This window comes from Rissa tridactyla, chromosome Z, assembly GCF_028500815.1.
Source record: "Rissa tridactyla isolate bRisTri1 chromosome Z, bRisTri1.patW.cur.20221130, whole genome shotgun sequence".
NCBI classification, from domain to species: domain Eukaryota; kingdom Metazoa; phylum Chordata; class Aves; order Charadriiformes; family Laridae; genus Rissa; species Rissa tridactyla.
The window spans coordinates 4,260,248-4,280,999 of NC_071497.1; positions in this window are offsets into that span (position 1 = coordinate 4,260,248).

Sequence of the window (20,752 nt, forward strand, 5' to 3'; positions counted from 1 at the left end):
GGGGTTTTTTTTGTTTCCTGAGGGACATTTTAAGAAGAGGATTTAATGTAAATAGGGGGGTCCACCCTAAGCTTACTGACATCGTTATTTACATTGTTTTTCATTGCTAGAAACTATTCTCCACATATTACCTGGCACAAACAAAGTTCTTTGGAAACTGTGTTAGTATCATGAGATTTGGTAAGAAAAAAAGGCAAAAGGAAGAAAATCTGATTCCAAAAAACTTTTTGGTGTCAGTCATGAAAATCTTTGTTAAAGATTTGTCCCTGCCCCAGCACAAACATTCCCAGAGAACACTTCATAAGAAGTGTATCTCTAGAGTGTTGTCAATTATATTTAAAATGTTAAAATGTAAGTTTTGATTGAAAACACTGGGCTTTTTGTTTTGTTTGGTTTTGTTTTCAAGAAGCTGTGTTGCTAAAGTGACACCACTTACGCCACCAGCAGAAGAGGAGACTGCCAGGCAGCAAGCCACTGTGTGGGTTTGAATTCCTAATAGTGACTAAATAATGCTGCAGGCTTAGCTTACAAATTTCTCTTCTTTTGCTGACACTGGTCTTTCAGCCAGTAATTCAGAAGAATTACGGTTGATGCCAACATTATTTGTTTGTGGACAGTTTCATGGACAAAGTATTGAATATTTCACTGTATCTAAAACATAGATTCACTCAAAGTAGAAGATCTGACTTTTCTTTGAATTTAGCTTTCGCTTATCACTTTCCTTTGAGACTAACACATTCAGATTTAATACTTTTTTTGTGTGTTAATGATTAAAATAATGACCAGGGAACTCACAGTCCTTTAAGAGGCCAGATGTGGAAATACATGTAGTAAATCCACATAATAAAAATCTCCTCATTCTTCTACTGGAAGCCAACTTTTTACTTTTTCTGTTAGCATTTTAGAGTTTCGCTTTATTCCTCTGGTCATGGCTGCGTTCTTGTTGTTTAACTTCTCTTATGCTTTTAGCTAATGCATGATCCTTATGCCCTGTAAGCAGTTTTTAATATCCAACCAATGGCAGAAGTGCAAAATGTAGTGATCTAATGTTACTTGGAATTTCTCATAAATTTTTAGAACAAAATCTGATTAATTTAAATTGAAGTTTTCATTAAATAATTTCTCAGTATTCTAATGAATTTCAATAGAACAGCGTCATTATCCTTTACAGGGAAGAAGTAATCGCTTCTGATGTATCATAGAATCATGGAATCATTTAGGTAGGAAAAGACCCTTGGGATCATCGAGTCCAACCATCAACTCCACTCTACAAAGATCTCCCCTACACCATATCCCTTAACACCACATCTAAGTGACTCTTAAACACATTCAGGGATGGTGACTCTGCATGGACAGCCTATTCCAGTGTCTGACCACTCTTTCTGGGAAGAATTTTTTCCTTATGTCCAGTCTAAACCTACCCTGTTGCAGCTTGAACCCATTCCCTCTTGTTCTATCGCCAATTACCTGTGAGAAGAGACCAGCACCAACCTCTCTACAATGGCCTTTCAAGTAGTTGTAGAGAGCGATGAGGTCTCCCCTCAGCCTCCTCTTCCTCAAACTAAACCCTCCCAGCTCCTTCAATCGCTCCTCATCAGATTTATTCTCCAGGCCCTTCACCAGCTTCGTTGCCCTCCTCTGCACTCGCTCCAGCACCTCGAGATCTCTCTCGTGTTGAGGTGCCCCGAAGTGGACACAATACTCAAGGGGTGGCCTCACCAGTGCTGAGTACAGGGGGACAATCACCTCCCTCCTCCTGCTGGTCACACTATTTCTAATACAAGCCAGGAGGCCATTGGCCCTCTTGGCCACCTGGGCACACTGCTGGCTCACGTTCAGCCGCTTGTCAATTAGAACCCCCAGGTCCTTTTCTGCCAGGCAGCTCTCCAGCCACACTGCCCCAAGCCTGCAGCGATGCATGGCGTTCTTGTGGCCCAAGTGCAGGACCCGGCACTTGGCCTTGGTGAAATCTACCCATTGACTCTAAAGGACCTTGAGTAAAAAAGTGTGATTTTTCAGGATTGAAGCCACATTAAATGCTTTTGAAGGAAATATCAAAGGATTCCTAGCTTATTGGTGAACACTTGTTGAAGTAAAGGGGTTATGCGTAGCCTTTTGAATGTGGCTATTACTTTTACCTGTTTAAGCAAAGGTAGGGCAATACTCAGGTACCAAAAGAAGAGAGGAAACACGACCACATCGTGATGTAGCAGACATTCTAGCCAATGCCTTCAGAAATTTAAAGGCATTCATTATAGCTTAGTTCTTGCTTTTTTTTATTATCCCTGGAGGCCCTTGAAGGCCAAGTTGTTCTCCATCATGATGTATGCGTATTACAAGAACAAAATGCAGATGCATGTCAACCCCACAAAAGAATAAGCAGGAGGCTGTCAAGCTACTGGTGTGAAGACCTGCAGAGAAAAGCCACTGAGCCCCAAAGAGAGAAGCAGAAGGGAGTACTCCTTAGGGAAAAATGACCCATCTCTTCCTTGGACTAACCTGATAAATGCTGCAGAAAAAAGGCAATGCAGCGATGAGATGAAATAATTGTGGTTTTGCTGGTGGGGTCTAAATTGGCCCTTTCTGATACTTTACCATTATGGCAAAAAGGTCCTGTAACAAGAGTTTTAAGTTCTTGGCAGCCCAAAGTGGAACTTGATTATCAACAGCAATCTGAACTTTGTTAAATAAGGACCACATTTATGAACGTGCTTATAACTGGGCAGTTTCCATAATGAAACTGCTGGCCAGGTTTTCAAAGCGTATTAGCCCGCACTGCATGCCCAACAGGCTTAGCTGGTTTGTGAAAATCTGGCAGCCATTGCTGCTCTTCACTGCTTCTGAAAATCACTGCCGTGATTAAACGGCCATCCGTTTTTTTTTTTCCTTTCTTTTCAGTTATAATTTGGAGTGGATTTTTCTATTGTCTTGGTTTTGTTCTCTTTTTGGCATATCAATAACTGTTAACTGAATACTGGCTTTGTTTTAGAAGAGGATAAAACAGTCGGTGCCTTTTAGCTTTTCTGAGCCTGCTAGCACGCAATTGTTCAACTGCAAAGGCATACATTGTCCTTTGCTAAACAACTGCTTAATAGCAGCTAGTAATTCACAAATTATGGGATCGGTTGTGATCTTGCAGTCTGTTTTGTAAGTATGGTCCTTTGGATTTCATCTGACTGTCACTGAAGGTCAACATAGCTCTTATGAGTGTTCACTTGTATAACTTCAAGTGCAAAACAAACCCATACATCCATGAGGGATTGGAATTACTGAAAAATATTAATGTAAGGATTTCCCTATTATGGTAGAACCATTACAGATCACTAGAATGCCTACAATGTTATACTCTGAATAGTCTGTGGGGTTTTTTTCCTCGTTTTTGTTCTATTCAGTGGAGTTATGATGGAACAACCAGAGATTTTACTAGTCGTAGTTGCTCATTTAGGTGCCACTTATTTTTCTTATTGGAGGAGTTGGGCATGTAGCATGGGAAAAAGCTGTGGTACCACAGCAGAAAATGCTAGTGTTACTGATCGCATGAAATTATTATTTACAATTTTGAAATGGTGAGGTTTTTTAATACCTTATTCATTACAAATTGACACTTGGGGGAGGTTTCAAGCAAAATGTAGAACCAATTTTTTGCTCTGCACTTGATGTTTGTTTCTTGTTTGTCTCTGTTCATTTTACAGTTCCAGTTCTGAACTTATGAACCCATCCAAAGGCCATTCATAGAGTATTTCACTCACTACAATTCTGTCAGCAGAAGGTGTTTGCTTGACCCATTTGGACCATAACCTTCCTTTCTCAGCCACATCATCCATTGGGCAACCATTTATGCATGTTGGAAAACAGACTGTCCTATGAGTAAAGAACACCCTTGACAAGCAATGCTGAAATGAACAGAAAACTAACTGATTTAGGACAATTTGTGATTTATTTTTTTTTATACCTGCTTCCCCTGCAACAATAAAAATGCATCACAGTAATCTATAGATAGGAGAGGAAGAACCAGAATAAACAGGTTAAAATTTTGCAAAAATCATGTCTTGAACACAGGCTTAAATGCTTAGACAGATGACATCCAGAAGACTTTTCTGTTTTCTTTATTTATGCTTTAGATGAGTAGGAAGAAGGCCAATAAAAAGACGTCACGTTTATATCATTGTTGCTCTGATCATGTCAAATTATGCCTATGCAATTCTATCCAGAGCCTGCAACAGGCTAAAATGTAAAATACATAGCTTTGGCAATTAGGAGAGAGAGTCACACTTCCACTTACTCCCATACAGGACAGTTTTTAACTGTTTCCTGCCCTGGTAGCAGCAGTGACAGGCTGGGTAGGACGTGTCCTCTCTCAGAGTGGACTCCCCTGCGTTTGACAGGTGAAAATGACCCTGATAACTCCCCTGTGCTGAGGAAGGGCTTTAACCACTGTCCAGTTGAATAAAGGGCCTTAATTTCTTGAAAGAAAAGGAAGATGACTCCTGGTAGCTATTCAGTATTAAAATCAGAGAATATTCAATGTGGCAGATTCCCAAACATTACTGGGTCCTTGTGTAAAGTACTGAAAGTAAAAGTACTTTTACAGCTACTGCCATAAAAAAGAATAAAAAATGTTTCTATAAATACATTAACAGCAAAAGGAGGACTAAGGAGAACCTTCATCTCTTATTGGATGTGGGGGGGAAACACACTGACCAAGGATGAGGAAAAGACTGAGGTACTTACTGCCTTCTTTGCCTCAGTCTTTAGTAGTAAGACCAGTTTTCCTCTGGGTAGCCAGCCCCCTGAGCAGAACAGCAGGGATGGGGAGCAGAATGAAGCCCCTCATAATCCAAGGGGAGATGGTTAGCAAACCACTACACCACTTACACACAAGTCCCTGGGGCCAGATGGGATCTACCCCAGGGGGCTGAGGGAGCTGGCAGAAGTGCTCTCTCTCAAAGCCTCATTCCGTCATTTATCAGCGTCCTGGCTCACTGGAGAGGTCCCAGTTGATGGGATGTTAGCAAATGTGACACCCATCTACAAGATGGGCTGCAAGGAGGATCTGTGGAACTACAGGCCTGTCGGTCTGACCTCGATGCTGTGGAAGGTAATGGAGCGGATCATCTTGAGTGCCATCATGTGGCACCTACACGACAACCAGACGCAAGCCCAGTCAGCATGGGTTTGGACCCCTCACTACAAGAAAGTGGTGGAGGAGCTGGAGTGAGTCCAGAGAAGGGCAACAAAGCTGTCGAGGGGTCTGGAGCACAAGTCTTATGAGGAGGGTCTGAGGGAGCTGGAGTTGTTCAGCCTGGAGAAAAGGAGGCTGAGAGGAGACCTTATCATTCCCTACAACTACCTGAAAGGAGGGTATAGTGAGATGGGGCTTGCTTTCTTCTCTTGAGTAGCAGGCGATAGGACAAGAGGAAACGGCCTCAAGTTGCAGCAGGGAAGGTTTAGACTGGATGTTATATTCTTCTTCACTGAAAGGGTTATCAAGCGTTGGAACACGCTGCACAGGGAAGCGGTTGAGTCACCATCCCTGGAGGTATTTAAAAGACCTGTAGATGTGGCAACAAGGGACACAGTTTAGTGGTGACTTGGCAGTGTTACGTTAACAGTTGGACTTGATGATCTTAAAGCTCTCTTCCAACCAAAATAATTCTATGATTCTATGATGCTATCAAACACCATAAAGATTAATTTTTTACACAGAAAGCTGTCCCTTCCCAGGGACCACTTCTTTGCGTGTGTTGCATTTCATTTAGTGGCATCTAAGCCTCCTTGTCTACTTATCTTGGGAACTTAGCCATATGATATCAAGACTGCAGAATCCTCCTTTGAGGCCAGAAGTTGGATATTGCAATACTTTAACACTGAGACATTTGCATATTGGGGTGGGGGAATGGGTGATATCTTTTTGGTTGCTTTAGAAAAAAAATACAACCAAAAACAAGCCTTAAATCACATAGCCACTACTTGAAAGCAAATGAACCAAATCTTGTGAAATTCTCAGCTCTTGGCTGTTATACTAGGTTCTGAGATTTGATATAAAGGGTCTTCTGTCAACAAATTTATCGCATCCATCACAGACTGTATCCAGGGGATTAGAACTTTGAATAAAAGTTTTCCCACCCCCTAGCCTTCTTCTGTGCTCCTTTTTAGGAATATAAATGAGATCAAGATAAGGGGTAGGATGCAAAGTCAGGGTGGAGCTTTGTCCATTTACATGAGATAAAATTCTAATCTCAGTTTTTGGCCTGACAGTCACTGGAATTTAGGTGGAAGTTTACCTTTAACTAACAGCTATGGAAGAATGTGTCAGCAGCTACACAGCTGTAAAGCTTTTAGGTAAATTACAAATAATGTAGAATGAACTCAGATTTCAAACTCTTGCTGGATTGAGCAGGGGCTAATTAATGCTGGTTTCCTGGATACACTATCCTTCCTTTAAATTCTTCTTTCTATTCCCAGTACCTTAATCAAAATCTGTTGGCACTCAAAACAAAGACTGCTGTGCAGAGCTAGTGGTTCAGATGAACTATCTGTCCACATGGTGTCCATTGGTTTTCTCTGCCCTTGTTAGGTCCTGTAATTTGCTTCTCACGGTGGGAAAGGAAGCGGGGAGTGGGCAAGGTGGCAGGAGCTGCTCAACGCTGCTTGCCAGAGGGGTTCTGCTGCAAAAGGAAGGAGGGAATACAGAGGAAGCAGAGTGGAAGAGAAAATACAGAAAAAAAAAATCTTTTTCTTCCTGCCTGCAGGAAAAAAAAAAAAGGTAGAAAGACTAATAAACTTCAGAATTCTTCACAAGAACCAGCAATTGACCGTTAGACTGCAACAATCTCCCTTGAATAACCAAAGCTCCTAAAGCTAAGTTTTCTGTCCTACATAAAGCCACTTACTGGTCCTCCACTTTTTAAATGCTCTATTACTTCCTTTCCCTTGGAAACTTCAGATCCCATAAAAGCCCCTTTGGGAAGAAACTGGGTTGTACTGTGTTTAATAATGTTATTTTCCTTACTATTTTTATTTTGTTCAGAGTCATCACAACCTTCCTGCATTTTGTATGACATGGAAAGTCTGCTGCAATGCCTGCGGAGAAAACAGTGGCAGCGAGACCCCCTCAGCCCTAAACACCTTCAAGGTGAAGATGTAGAGCAATTCCTCTTTGAAACGTCAGAGCACTCTGCATTTCCAAGGGAAAACAACAAAATCCCCAGAAAGGAATGATTTTGTTGCCCCTCCTCATTCCTTAGTTCCACAACGTTCCTGAATATGGGAGAAAGAGACTCTCCTAGCTGTGGCGGCTCAACTGTAGATCGCAGGGTCTGCTGGGCAACAGCACGGTGCTTTTAAAGTCTTCTGCACAAGGGTCCATTATCGAAATAGCTTTCAGCATCACCGCGTCCTATCTGTTACCACTAGGAAGGGCTGCGTGTGAAAGGGGCTTACCCGGCTCCTGGGAGGTCCGAACTCTTGGGAGATGGGCAAACTCTCTCCCACACTTGACAGCAGCAACCCAGGAGCAGGACTCCGATTAAACGGCATTTTCAGAGAAGCTGAACGACAGGTCGGAGACTATCCTTGTGCAGGCAGTTTCTTTGAAAGAGCCAAAGTGAAATGACCTGTTCTCTGATGAAAATCCCACCAGTGGCAAATTTTTACTGTTCACCACAGTCAGTTCAGCAGACGAGAAGGGTGGGTTTTCTAGTCTCACTAGTCAGATTTCTTCGAGCACTAGGCTTTTGTAATCATAAACCTGTTTAAAAGTCTATTTATTTCATTCCCATCTCCTAGCAGGTTTCTGAAGGAAGCTCATGTGATGGGAAGAAGGTGAGTATAAGATACAAAGAAATGTTTGGTGCATACAAACTAGAGAATGAAGAAAGATTCAGATGACCAATTCTGTCATATATAAAGAAAAGGAGTTTTGCTAAATGTTGAGAAAAAGACTGAGGTGTTCTTATTCGTTGCTAAACAAATGAGTGGCTAGAACTGCTGTTGTAGGCTTGGACTTCTTCAGGACTAGTTAAAAACAAACTCAATCAGCACTGTTTAACCCTTTTAAGCCCTGACAGGGCTTCTGTCAGGAGCCACCCTGTCTTTCCAACACGATTGGAAACTCACATCTTAAATGGACTAAAATTTCTTCCAGAACTGACCTGAGCATATCCAGCCTCCCCACAATATTTTCCCGATTTCCAAACCAAGAGGAACTGCACGGGGTAGCCTGTCACAGATTGCCATGGTTTTGTGAGAAAGTGTTGTTGAAGTCTCTTACAAATGGCTAAAAATAATATTCTTAAATAAATTTTTTGGGAAAAAAAAAAGGAGTCTGGGGGATTCACAAAGCTAAGACACATCCTTAAACATGGTTCAGCAGCTCTAAAGCAAAAAAGTTTCCTGTCTTCACACCTACCCCCTCCCTGAAGAAGAAACTTACAGATACAGTGAATTAATAAGTCAGGAACCTAGTAAATTAACAGAGAAGAGGCCCCCTGAATCCTGCCTCACATAGGCAAAGTATGTTTAATTAGTCAAGCACGTGGCTAGAGCAGGACACAGTTTAACCAGGCTTTGCACAGCTCAGTGCTGGTTCTTGGATCTATGAAAAATCAGATATTTTTGCAGATTTTACCACCACTAAGTGCAGATTTACACTACAGTCTCTACCTCCTTACATGTGATGATGTATGGAGAGCCCCTCTCTGCCCCAGGCTCTTGTGCTCCCCTGTGGCATTTGTGGGGCAGCTCCCTGCACCGACAGAAAAGGGCTTTTATAAGCCTTGGCAGCAAAATTCTTCCTGTGGGAATATTCTGTATTTGGTCTGAAAGGCTCTGATGAGTTTGCTTATCGTGGCACAGTTATAGCAACAGAAACTTTGCAGGTTTGTGCTTACCTTAGAGGTTGTGGGTTTTTTGCATTTTTTTAAATGTGCTATAATGCTCATGATCTGGTTGTGCTACAGAAGTGTGGAGTTTTCAGCTAACCTTGGTGAAAAGACTGCACCACCTTGAAGGCTGCTCGTATCTTGTGCCTCTAGCTTACTGCATAATTTTTCTGCAATTTCTTAAGCTGCCCCTTTCACGCACAGTTCAACAGTCTCACTCCATGCAATTTTGGTAGAGAACGCAATCTAACTCAACCAGTTCCTGGCACCGAAGGAAGTTCACAGTAAACGTTGGAAAACATCTCTACGGTGATCTTTTTTGCTCTGTTAGTTTCTATTTTAATCCCACGTGTAGTTTTCAAGCTGTAAGAGTTTCGTAAATATTTTACTATTCACTCTCCTAAAAAAAAAAAAAAAAAGTCTCTGGCAAGAACAAATGTAAAATCTGCATTTCAAATGTGTGGTATAATACTATTTGAACTAGTGTAAAGATGGATATAAGGTTTAGGGTGGCATCAAACAGTGGGGGCACAGGCTGCAAAAAGCCCATCCCTATGTGTTTGAAGAGCCATGGGGGAAAACGCGGGAGCTTGTGGCCACACGTTCAGGACAAGGCAGTGGAGGGAGAGCAAGCATGGCAGCCATAACAAGACCTTACCAGAGGTGTTTGCCAGTGCCGATGACTGAGCACAGAGCTGGCAGTAAGCATACGCCATACACCATCCTCCTGGTGCACAGGAACAGCCTGGAAGGGAGCAGCAGGTCTCAGCTGCTGTCTCTGTAGGGTCAGTCTCCTGTGGCAGGAAGAGTGGAAAAATTTTCAACAACAATAATTAACTACAGCGTACCTAAAATCATTGCGTTGGTGAAGAATTTGAAATCACATTCAAACTTGAAGTTCTGCAATTCAGCAAGGATGTAGCCTTTTTCCAACACTGGAGAAATCTTTCTCCATCGTTTCTGGTGATTTGTGGGCCACTGTGGTTTCCCAAACCAAAGTTTATGGCCCTGGGGTTAAAAACTGAGCTCTCTAAGAAGTCTGGTTAACTATGGACACACTGCTGCCTATACATCATCTATGATAACTTTAGAATTGTCGCTACATGAATATTCTGACTATGAAGACACATATTTTATTATGCTTTGCAAAACAGATAATTACTACCATACTTAGGAATGAAAGGCGAAGGAACAGCTATTAATGGTGTAATGATTTACAGCCCAGCTTTGCTTCCAGACAAGAAGACTCCAAAATTGCATGACTATTCATTAAAACTTGCAAGTTCATTAAAGACATGGTACGATTTCTGAAAGTCTTATTGAAAGCCAGCGACTCCTAAGGTCCAAATTTCAATGGGAATTAGGTATATGAAATTCTTCGGCACTTTGGGAAATCCCACAAGGGCCTGTATAGAAAACAGATAAATACTTCAGACAACTAAATGCATTTCAACAAAATGCCCATGGCTCATAGCTGCTTAATGTCACTGCAGGTTTCACTGTTTAAACTGAAAATTCTTTCAGCCCCAATATTTCTGTGTTGAAACATCTCAAGATCAGCCCTGGGTTTAGTACCTATCTGGGACCTGCCAGGTTTCTGAGGGGCTGAAGGGTCTGATTAGGCAGACGCTGATTATTTTGCAGCAAGGAGCCTTTGGATGAAAAGCAATGAAGAGCGTGTGAGAGATGGGAACAGACTAGAAGATGGACTTGTCCTTTCAAATGATGTATAATTTTTCGTCTTCTCCTATGTAGACAATCCTCAACGAGAGGACTTCAAGGTCTTCCATATATGGTGGAGGGACTGGTGATTTGAGCGCCATCGAAAGAGGGAAAAGGGGAAAGAAGATGGTGTCACTGTGACTTCTTCACATACAGACAAGGTTCTTACAGCCAGAGTCTGGTCTGAGAAGGAGGCAGCATCACCCACTGACTGCTCTGTCTTGAAAGAACAACTCATGCTCAGCTCTTCCAAACATAAGTGTGGATGCCCTTGGCCTTTTTGTTGGCTTATGACATCCCCTTAGCATGCAGAGATTTCTTACCAGTTTCAAAGGGAGTAAGGCACGTTGTCACCATTAATTATCTCCTTCAGTACAGACATACACTTCTGGCATGTTTGAACAAATCCATGTCTAAATATCTTAGGCCATGACTATAAGGAAGGGTGATAAGGACTGACCAGCTGAGGTCTAGGATCTACAGCAGTCCCTATCCTCTTGTGACAGCACAGTTGTATACCTGGGTTTGGAGCTGACTGGGTATATTTTCACAAGACTTTGTTTTGCCACAGTTAACACACTAGCTCACTTAGACCTAGCCAAAAACATTTTGCACTGCACCCCGTTATTGACTCTGAACAGAGACTCCACAACATGTTAAGTGCTGTTGGTTATGTTACTGTTTGTCTTAAATATTTTAATTAGATATTGCTTTAGGTGGTTGCAGAAGATACTTGTTAAGAAAAATACCCCTCCTAAAACGTAGGTCCAAGTATGTGTGTGTTTATTATTTTTATGGGAAGAGATGAGAAGCTGGGTCAGCCCTGAATCAGACTGCACTTGGAGTGTCTTAAAGTAACTTCACCAGTCACATAAACTTGATTTCAGAAGAGCTTCTCCAAATCCCCCAACCTGGAGTTCTTGACGCAGCTCATGCCCTGTAGTTACATCTCTATCACTGTAGAACTAATCCGCGGTGTACCATATTTTCAAAACCAGTGGCTTGGGAACTTTCCTTGGGGCTTCTGCAGGGCTCTCTCATCTTTGATGTTCTGTCATTTTTCCCCCCTGATTTTACATATGTGCTAGAACAGAAATGGTTAGTCCAACACATTTATGTCATTAGCAGAGGGTTTGTTTTTTTATGATGAGTGATATCATGTAATTTAATTGCTGGATTTCATAAGTAGGGTTAGTGATCTCTCCCTACTCCAGATCAGTAGAGATACCACAAGGATTCCTATCATATGGTGCTCTTAATTATGATAAATAAGCAGGGATAAATTAAGCCTATAAAAGGCCCAGATGGATATTATATTTGCATCGTGAATGCATGCTATGATGAAAATATGGCAGTTGGAGGGCCCCTTTGAAGCAGAGCTCTGGATCCACACTTAATCTGTATTGTAAAAAAGATGTGAACAGTAAATTCAGCAGTTCATGACAAGCATATTGGAAGATTTTGGCTTCAGCAGAGAACCTCATTTTAATTTGTGTAGAAGAGAATGGGGGTGGAAAGCTCAGGCATGAAAGGTCGGATAGGTTTAGCTGGCGTGTAATTTTTTGGTCAGTTGCAATTGAGACTTGGGTCTGAATAAAACCAGACGCACTGGTGGTGTTCCAAAGTTCCAGGAAGCCTACCTGATTTACAAGTGTATTTGTATTTGGACCAATTATGGAGTGCAGCCCCTACAATTGCTATGCAAGGTCAGGAAAGATATGGTTCATGTTAACAATACGACTCCACTGGGAAACCGGTGGTTTTACTCACTTCTGCTCATGAATAAATTACATTTTTTAAAAATTCATAGGAGACAACAAAATCATAGGAAAAACAGCTCTTGCATTTAGAAAGATAGCTTACTATTGGGAGCTGAACATTGCTGAACTTCCCTAAATCAAGTATAAAAGTATCTTTTTACATCATTTTTATTTATATAGAAAAGTAAAAATAGGCAGAGAGTAAGAAGTCAAATTTAGCATTTACACAGCAACTCTGAGATAACAGATAGGTTAATTTCATGTGCATTTAAGCCAAGAGTGTCCAGTATTATGGAAAAAATGATTGGAACAGAATGGGACAAGCATCTGTGACATATATGCTTTTTAAGAACAAATTTATTTGAGTGGCATTTCTTTCTTGATTTTTCAATTTGCCTTGTAGTGCTGTGATATTAGTTATGTATTGATGTATTAAGATCATTGTTATGTATTTCTGCCCTTCCCATAAGGATTCATATGACTTTAAGTCACAACAGTGAAAATTATATTTTTGGAGCATTGTTTAGCTATATTTTAAAATGTTTTCTGAAGCACTGATTCTCTTTGCATTACCTCAGCCTCCTTTTCCCAGGACAGTTCATCTTGGCTTCACCTTTGCTATCTGTTCCATGGGTTGGGGGAAAGAAGCTTCACTAAATTTTGAACATATAAGTATTCCACAACTGAATAGATTTTATGTGAAATCCAGTTCAATAATTTAAGTGATTGATAGTGTGGTGAATTCTGAGACACAGAAGGATTACAGCCAGGTTATACGAATGCAAAGCAACTTTTTAAATGTCATTGCAAGGTTTATTTGGCTCGTACAGCTCCAAGGGTCCTCATAGCACAGTATGTTTGCAGATTAAAAAAAAAAAAAAAAAAAAGAAGAAGAAATAAAGGGAAAAAAGAGAAAAAGCTCTGTAAATTCTTGTCTACTAAAACAAAGAGTAATTCAATAAAAGCTGAGATGATGGATAGGCTTGTGAGTGAACTGAGGCTCAACTGTAAAATGTACATCGGACTAGATAGAGAGCTCAAAAGGATAGGTGTCTATATACGTGGCAATCACCTCAAAGACACATATTCAAGTTCTTTCCCCCATTTATAACTACAACTTTTACATCAAATTGGACAGATAGAGAATAGGCTGAGAAAAACTTTCCTCTAGATATCCAGCAACTTGGTATTCCAAGCTATTTCCTGGGAAAATTTTATATGAAAATTTCTTTTATTCACAGGGTGGAGGGAAGAATATACCATAACTCCCTTTTACACTATTTTTTCTGAGGAAGAGAGAGTTGACTTGGCGTTAGAGACCAATGGTACTGATGAATGATGAGCAAAGGTGGCCCCCAGAATTAAGCTTCAGACCCTCTGCCAGAAAGGTCACACTCTGGTTCTCATTCAGCACTTGCCTACAATGAACTAAGACGTTTTTCAGTTCAGGGCGTTGGGCTGCTTGTCTCATTTTTGAACTCTTTCTTATGCATCTTACCGGGTATCTGGGATCCCAGATGGCTCCTGTGAAATCTATGAGGTGGCAAGACTTTGAGGTTTCCAACATTTAAGTCCACCTCATTTGCAAACCCAACCCTGCATATTCTGTGATGAGCAGTTTCTGGGCTTGTAGAAAACACTCCTCAATTTATTTCTATCTACAGAAACTATCTCTACTGAATCTGTCCCTACAGAGGGTTCATTTTGTTTTGCTTTGTCCACTTCGTGCCTCTCTGTGATCTAAATTTTTCCCACAGTCTTCTGAACTTAAAGAAAGGAGATATGTCATTTACCACTCTTAAATTTTCTTCAGGCCACGCTTAGCCAGGCATTTTATTTAACATCTCCTGCTGTTTTATCCAGATATAGAAGAGAATAAAGAGTTTGTGTGTGCCATGTAGTGGTCAATTTAAGGAATATAGCAGAGGTACATATCACCTTTACGCATACACACAGTCTCTCCTGACTGCTGGTTTATTAGCTTTCAGCTACCAATACTATTATTTCATGAGACTCTTCTTACTTAGATGCTTCATGGGTTGAAACCAACCTAACAGTACGAATTAATTCAGCAAAAGCAGTGTGGGTTCATTGGCAAGCTTCCTACCTATCTGGATGGTGCAAAAATTATGATGGATTTCGTTGTGGTAGTAATCTCCTCTGCCTAGACTGGAGCTTAGAGACGAAAACTGCACATGGCGTTTGCTAATATTTGTACCAGTGAACACAATTTGAACGGCTGTTGGAGCAGGGTGAGAAATCAGACTGTGGATTTGGGGCAGGCTCATGCAAGGGCAAATACAAGAAAAGCCCGCAGAGATGCTACATGTTTTTTAAGAGGCCGTGAAAGGACGTTTTGATGTTCACTACAGTTAAGCAGTGTAAATTGGTTCGGTTTCATGAATAGACTATATTTGGCTTGTACCTGAATTTTTCATGAATTGTTAGTGTATTTTATCAAGCTGTTGAGAGAGTATTGCTTCCATCAGTTCTGTGTATGTTCTGCAAAACAAGGTAAATAATTGATTTTTTTCTCCTTACTCGAAAAAGGATTGCACAATGCTAAACAGGAACAAACAAACAAAAAAACTTTTAAGAACTTGCATCACCAAAGAAAGAAACAAAAATTCCTGCCTGCAGCTCATGTCACTACACCGGGAATATCTCCTAATAGACACAGAGTGTACAAGGAAAAAAAGCTTTGGTGATGGTCTTGCTTATATCAGCTCAAATGAAACAGCTATACCAACAAAAGTACTATCTTGCTCATAAAATCTTGTCTGCAGTAGAGATGTAGCCAGAAAAGAAATGCTGCAAAAAAAAAAACCAAAACCAAACACAAAAATCACACTTTTAACTGACATTCCTATATAAGCAAAAGTTTGCAGCGACTCCTGGCTCTTATTTCTAGTTGCTCCTTAGGAAGCCCAAGGTCTTATGCTGGAAGATAACCCAGAGAACTGTTAATGACTCCAATTAAGAGGTGTGAATATCATTTACACCTATCTGTTCCCTTTTAGCAAGAAAGACTACAGCCAGAAACACACAGAGTATAATCCTACAGAGAGCAGTTCAAACTGAAAAGGTTGAATTTATTTGAATCATACAACTCCTTAGTCTGAAAATGAAAAAAAAAAGGGAAAAAGATGTGTAGAGTATTTTAGAGGGACAAAAATAATAATTCTCCTGCTGTGTGTTCTCACTTTGAAACAAATGGAAAAAACCAAGACAATGATTAAATAAAGCTCCAGAATATTGAAAATATTCTTTAGAAAAATATGTAAATACAAACAATATGTGATTTATAAATGTGAGCCAAAAATATGCTTAAAAAATAGACTTGCAGATTTTTCATTGATTGCTAGCAGGCACTGGTTACAAATTTTCAAATTATGAAATTCTGCTTTAAGTTTACACCTGTAAACGAAAATATTTCTTGTTCAAAGCCACTCATTGCCTTCCAGTGTAGAGGGCAAATACAAATGAATCCACTTTTACAAAATACTAGCATTTATTCAGGATCTTTTCAAAGTGCTTCTAAGTAAATGTAGGGCCGTGCCCAGATTCCAGTCACCCGTGAGGTCGGTTGCCTAAACTTGGTATTTCTTTTTTGATTGGAAAGGTGTGTATCCCAGAGAGGTCACCCATCCCATGGACCATGTCATCTATAGTCTGTCATGCTGACCAGTGTCTCACTGCCTCTTCCGTCCTTCTGGCCCAATCTTTGCTCTCCATGAAGCTCTGAAGAGGCTGCAGTTCCCTTTCTGTTCTGTGTTGGTACAGCAGCTACCACAGGGATGGTGATCCATGAGTGAATTCCTGGGCACCAAGGTAAGCATGGTGAGTTGTTATACAATTTCTTTCTTAACAGATGTCTTCAGATTATCACCCATTGCATCCTTTTTAGATAGGTTGGTGCACTTTCATTAGGAAACAGCTCCCATACATCAACCAACTCAACGTTGCCGTCCCTCTAAGCAGTCTCATAAAGCAGGTTTCATGGTACCAAAGACAGAGAAAGTGGTGATGTGGCTAGGACATCGGGAGTAACCAGGAAAAGCAGGGCATGGCCGTGTGGTCTTTTACCAAAAAGCTTGTGCTTTTTTTCTGGCTTCCCTGCTCTGACTTCTTAGAAAAAGAGATTATTTCTGTGTTGGCCAGTGCATCATTTGGGTTTCACAAGCGCACCAGCCCCAAAGGTGATTCCTCTCAAAATATGCAGATGCTACCTGGCTAGAACACAGCTGGTGCAAAAACTTTGCTGAAATTGTTTCATTGCAAAGCTATATGAACACTTTATTAAAAAAGTAAAAAAAAAAAAAAAAAAACAAAATACAAAAAATACAAATAAAACAAAGCAAACCCAAGACAAAAATACAAGCCCATCTGTTTTGCTTTAAATATATTTTTTTAGTTCAGGTTAAAAAATTACCAACTTGACATGTAAGAAGAAAATAATTAAGAAGAAGAACATTTTCATGACACCCTTATTTGGGTAGTAAAGACAACTAAATCAAATTTGAGCAGGAACAAAGACAAACTGTTTTACAGTGTGGGAGAGCGGGAGAGAGAAGTCAATGGCAGCTTTAACGTGTCCTACCTCCACCATTGTTTAGGTCTATTACAGGTAAACCTTGCACAACAGCCTACTATGGTTGCCTTACACTATTGTAATTCTCTAATTTGGAGAGCCTGTGTTGCTGCTGAAAAAGCTTTGCTCCTTAAAAGGGAGGCTCTTATTGTTTAATCCTGATTGTCTAATGCTTTGCTCCTGTATTTTGGGCAGAGACAGATACAAAAAGTCTTAGTACCATTTGCATTACCCCTAATTTGAATTTCCCACCCTCTGCTTTAAATTAAAGCAGCTGGAAGGCTGCTCTAAATAATGTTTTACTTTCCACACCATTTGAGCTCCCAGCTCCCGAAGCAGACTATCTCCAAGCCTGATCTGATCTGCCCGCTGGCAAGTCTGTTAGGTAAAGTGGTCATTCCCCAGCTCTGCAGAAATTTTGCGAGTGAGGGATGAGCTCGTTTCTGCCCACAAACCTTGACATCTCGTAAGTGAACCTTAAAAGCATTTTAATGAAACTGAGATTCAGCAGCCTGGTTCATTAGTAAATACAATCATACCGCTTGTTTTTGATGTGTATGGGTAAGAAGATTTCCTATTTCCACTCAGGCTAGCAGAGGCAATGACTCATAGTGGTATTACTTCTGTTTAGAAAGTCGGTATATAGTGCTTATCACTGGCACATCACTTTAAAATGACTGAATTGGTAGTATTATCCGCGTTTTACAAAAGATATTTGGGGCATAGGCATATCCAATTACTTATCCAAGGTCATACAGTATTTTAATGGGAGTACGTAGAGACTGATATTTCTTCTGCTTACAAGGCATTTAATGTTTTAGGCTTGTCTGTATCCTGTACCACATACTTGCAAAGGAGGCATAGAGCAAAACGATCCGACAGAGGAGAACTCGCCAGTGTTTAGCAGAGATGCTGCTGTCACTGCCTTTTGTGGACGCAGTGAATTACCTCCCTGTTCGCTGGTACTTGCTCAGTCATGGAGCAGGGGAATACATGGAGCTCCCAGCAAAGGAGTAGGCGAATCCCAGCTGTGATGCCTTATGTTTCCTTGGGAATCCTGGGAAAATGGTACATGTGTTCCCCAGGAGACAAGGACTGACAGTCTGCCCCTTTATATAGCCACCAGAGAGTTTGGGAAGAAAACCCCTATGATATTTCGTGACTGACTTGGATGGCTCTGACTTGGAGGTTATAGTGCTGAGAAAGTTGGTGTTTCTAAGCACCTTCTTTAAGTTTTTTGTTTCCCCCTACCACCCACGTGAAGAGCTGGGTACTTGTGAAGAACGAACTAAGAAGACCACCTGATGAACAGAAAACCACTTGAGAAAAAAGCACAGACGAACTCTTTCCTGTGCGAATACCCTGGCAAGGTACACAGTCATATTTCTTCCCGTTCCTCTGCTACCATCACTCTTGCATTCTCGTCTGGACAAGCTTCCCTGCTTCAATAGGAAAGGGTTTAAATTGTGGGGTTTTTTTCCATGTAGACTGTTCAAAATGTTTGCCGTTAAGGTTGTATCATCACCTGACAATGAAGAAGGTGGGGTGGAATTTTCTCAGCCCAAGAAAAGCCTACATTTCAGATGTTTTATTTAGGTCGTGACTGTTCTAAACGTGATTCTCTTTTGCAAAAAGTGTGTCGAAACATCTTTCCATGTGCTCCATTTGCGTATGAAAATCATCCTGGATGCTGTTTTTCAGTCTGAATTCATTGCTCTTAGTGTGCAGTATGCATACTCAGAATCCAAAGTCTGTCAATCTGGGGATTTACACTGAGTTTAAACATCTTGCTGTGTGGGTCCAGTTCAAAACAGGACTTTTTGGGAATTTGGTCTCCAAACTGGAGCACTTTGTTTAAACATGAGGTGACGAAGCTTCTGCAACATGGGAGCTTTCAGACCGAAAAAGGAGCTAATCTTCTGCAACATGTGAATGTTCATTTGAATAAGTACGATTTAGGATAATTTTCTAGGTTATAGCGTTTGTGGTTGATTCCCTCTCTGATTTTCTTGTGTTGGAAATAATGCATTTTTGGCACAGTAGATGAAACTAGCAATTAGAAAGCAGTTTCCTTTTAGAAGGATGTCCATCAGAGTGCAAAACAGTAGAAAATAATAATGTTTGAAAATGTAAAAATAAATAAAATGAAGACTAGTCTCCCTTGGGTGTCATTCACACTGTGCTTTTCACTTAATAAAAGAAGCTCTTAGCATGATTTGTTCCAGTCTAAGCAGTTGGTGTTAAGGTGTTGATGGTCATTAGCAGGATCTAGAGTCAGCCAATTAGATTTATTTTTGCAGCAAATTAAGCCACAAGACTTTAGAGTCTGTGCTTAGCAGAGTCTGCTTCTGACAGGATTTTGGACAACCGTGTTTCTTAACGAGTAGCAAAACAGCAGAAAGAGAGGGTGTGGAAAGCCTCAGCCTGTCTGGAAGGCAAGTGCCTTCTAACCCTGTAGAAATAGTCTGAAATGCTGAAGATGGCATGGCAGATGAGTACGTGCCAACACAGTGACCCTCTGAGGCTGATGAGATGAGCTATTATTAATGGTTCTGAGTCAGGAGATTGATATGGGGAGTTTCTACACCAGAGGCTTGCCAGAAGTAGTGTTGTTTTTCTTTTCCAATGGAGGGAAACAGATGCCCGGGGTACCTGCTCAGTGCTTTGGGATCAACAGTTGAGTCTGGGAAGGACCTCTGAGGATCATCTAGTCCAACGCTGCTGCTCCAGTGGGATGAGGTGGAGCCGGTTGCCCAAGACCACGTCCAGATGAATTTTGATTATCTGCAAAAAGAGACTCCACCAATGTCAACCTGTGCCAGTGTTTCACCATTCTGACAGTGAAAAAAAATAAATAAAAAAAAAAAGACGACATCTTACGCTTAAATATAATTTCTTGTATTTCAATGTGTGCCTGTTGCCTCTTGTCCTGTCACTGGACACCACTGAGAAAAGTCTGTCCATCTTTTTGGTGACCGTAAACTGGAGTTTCTCATACATGTCTATGTCTCCTTTGTGCTGGACAGCCCAGCACCAGACCCAGGACCCCAGATGTGCCTCACCAGCACTGAGCAGAGGGGAAGGATCACCACCCTCAACCAGCTGGCAATGCTCTGCCTGCTGCAGTCTGGGATGCTATCAGCCTACTGTTCTCCAAGTAATGAGACGTTGTTAATGATGAGGAAATACCTGGCAGCATCTCCATGCTGCCTCATTCAGAGCTTCAGTAAGGACTGCTATAGAAACAAAGTACATTTTCTAAGTGGCCAAACCAGGGAGAGATGCCTTACGTCCATGTGAGAATGAATGTTCTGCACTGAAATAGCATGTAACTCCTTATTTAACTGCCAAGGCCGCTTTATTCCCAAAACATTTATAAAACTCCCCTATGTTTCTGTTAAACTGAAACAAGCGTCAATTCAACCGCTATCTCTTAGCGCTACTCACAAAAAAATTGCCTCCTGAGTGCACCTACACTGCATTGGGGTTGGACTCTGACGCACCCTGGATCTGTGCTGGGGTGGGAGAGGGGACTAATAGATCCTGTAACGCCCTTATGTGGAAAAAAGGTCAGCAAGGGATTACCCCAGAGAAACTAAGAAGCTGCAAGGTCAGAGGTGTGAATAGGAGCTATGAATTGCAGCATCTCTGATGGCTGGTTTTGGGATGGGGCGGTTTGGGCCTTGTCGTTTGCTCACAGCTGTTACAAAACCATTATTGTTATCCTGTCAGAAACAGGCAAGATGGAAAAACTGAACAAGGGATAAAGAGTACAGGAAGCACTCTTTTTTTTTCAG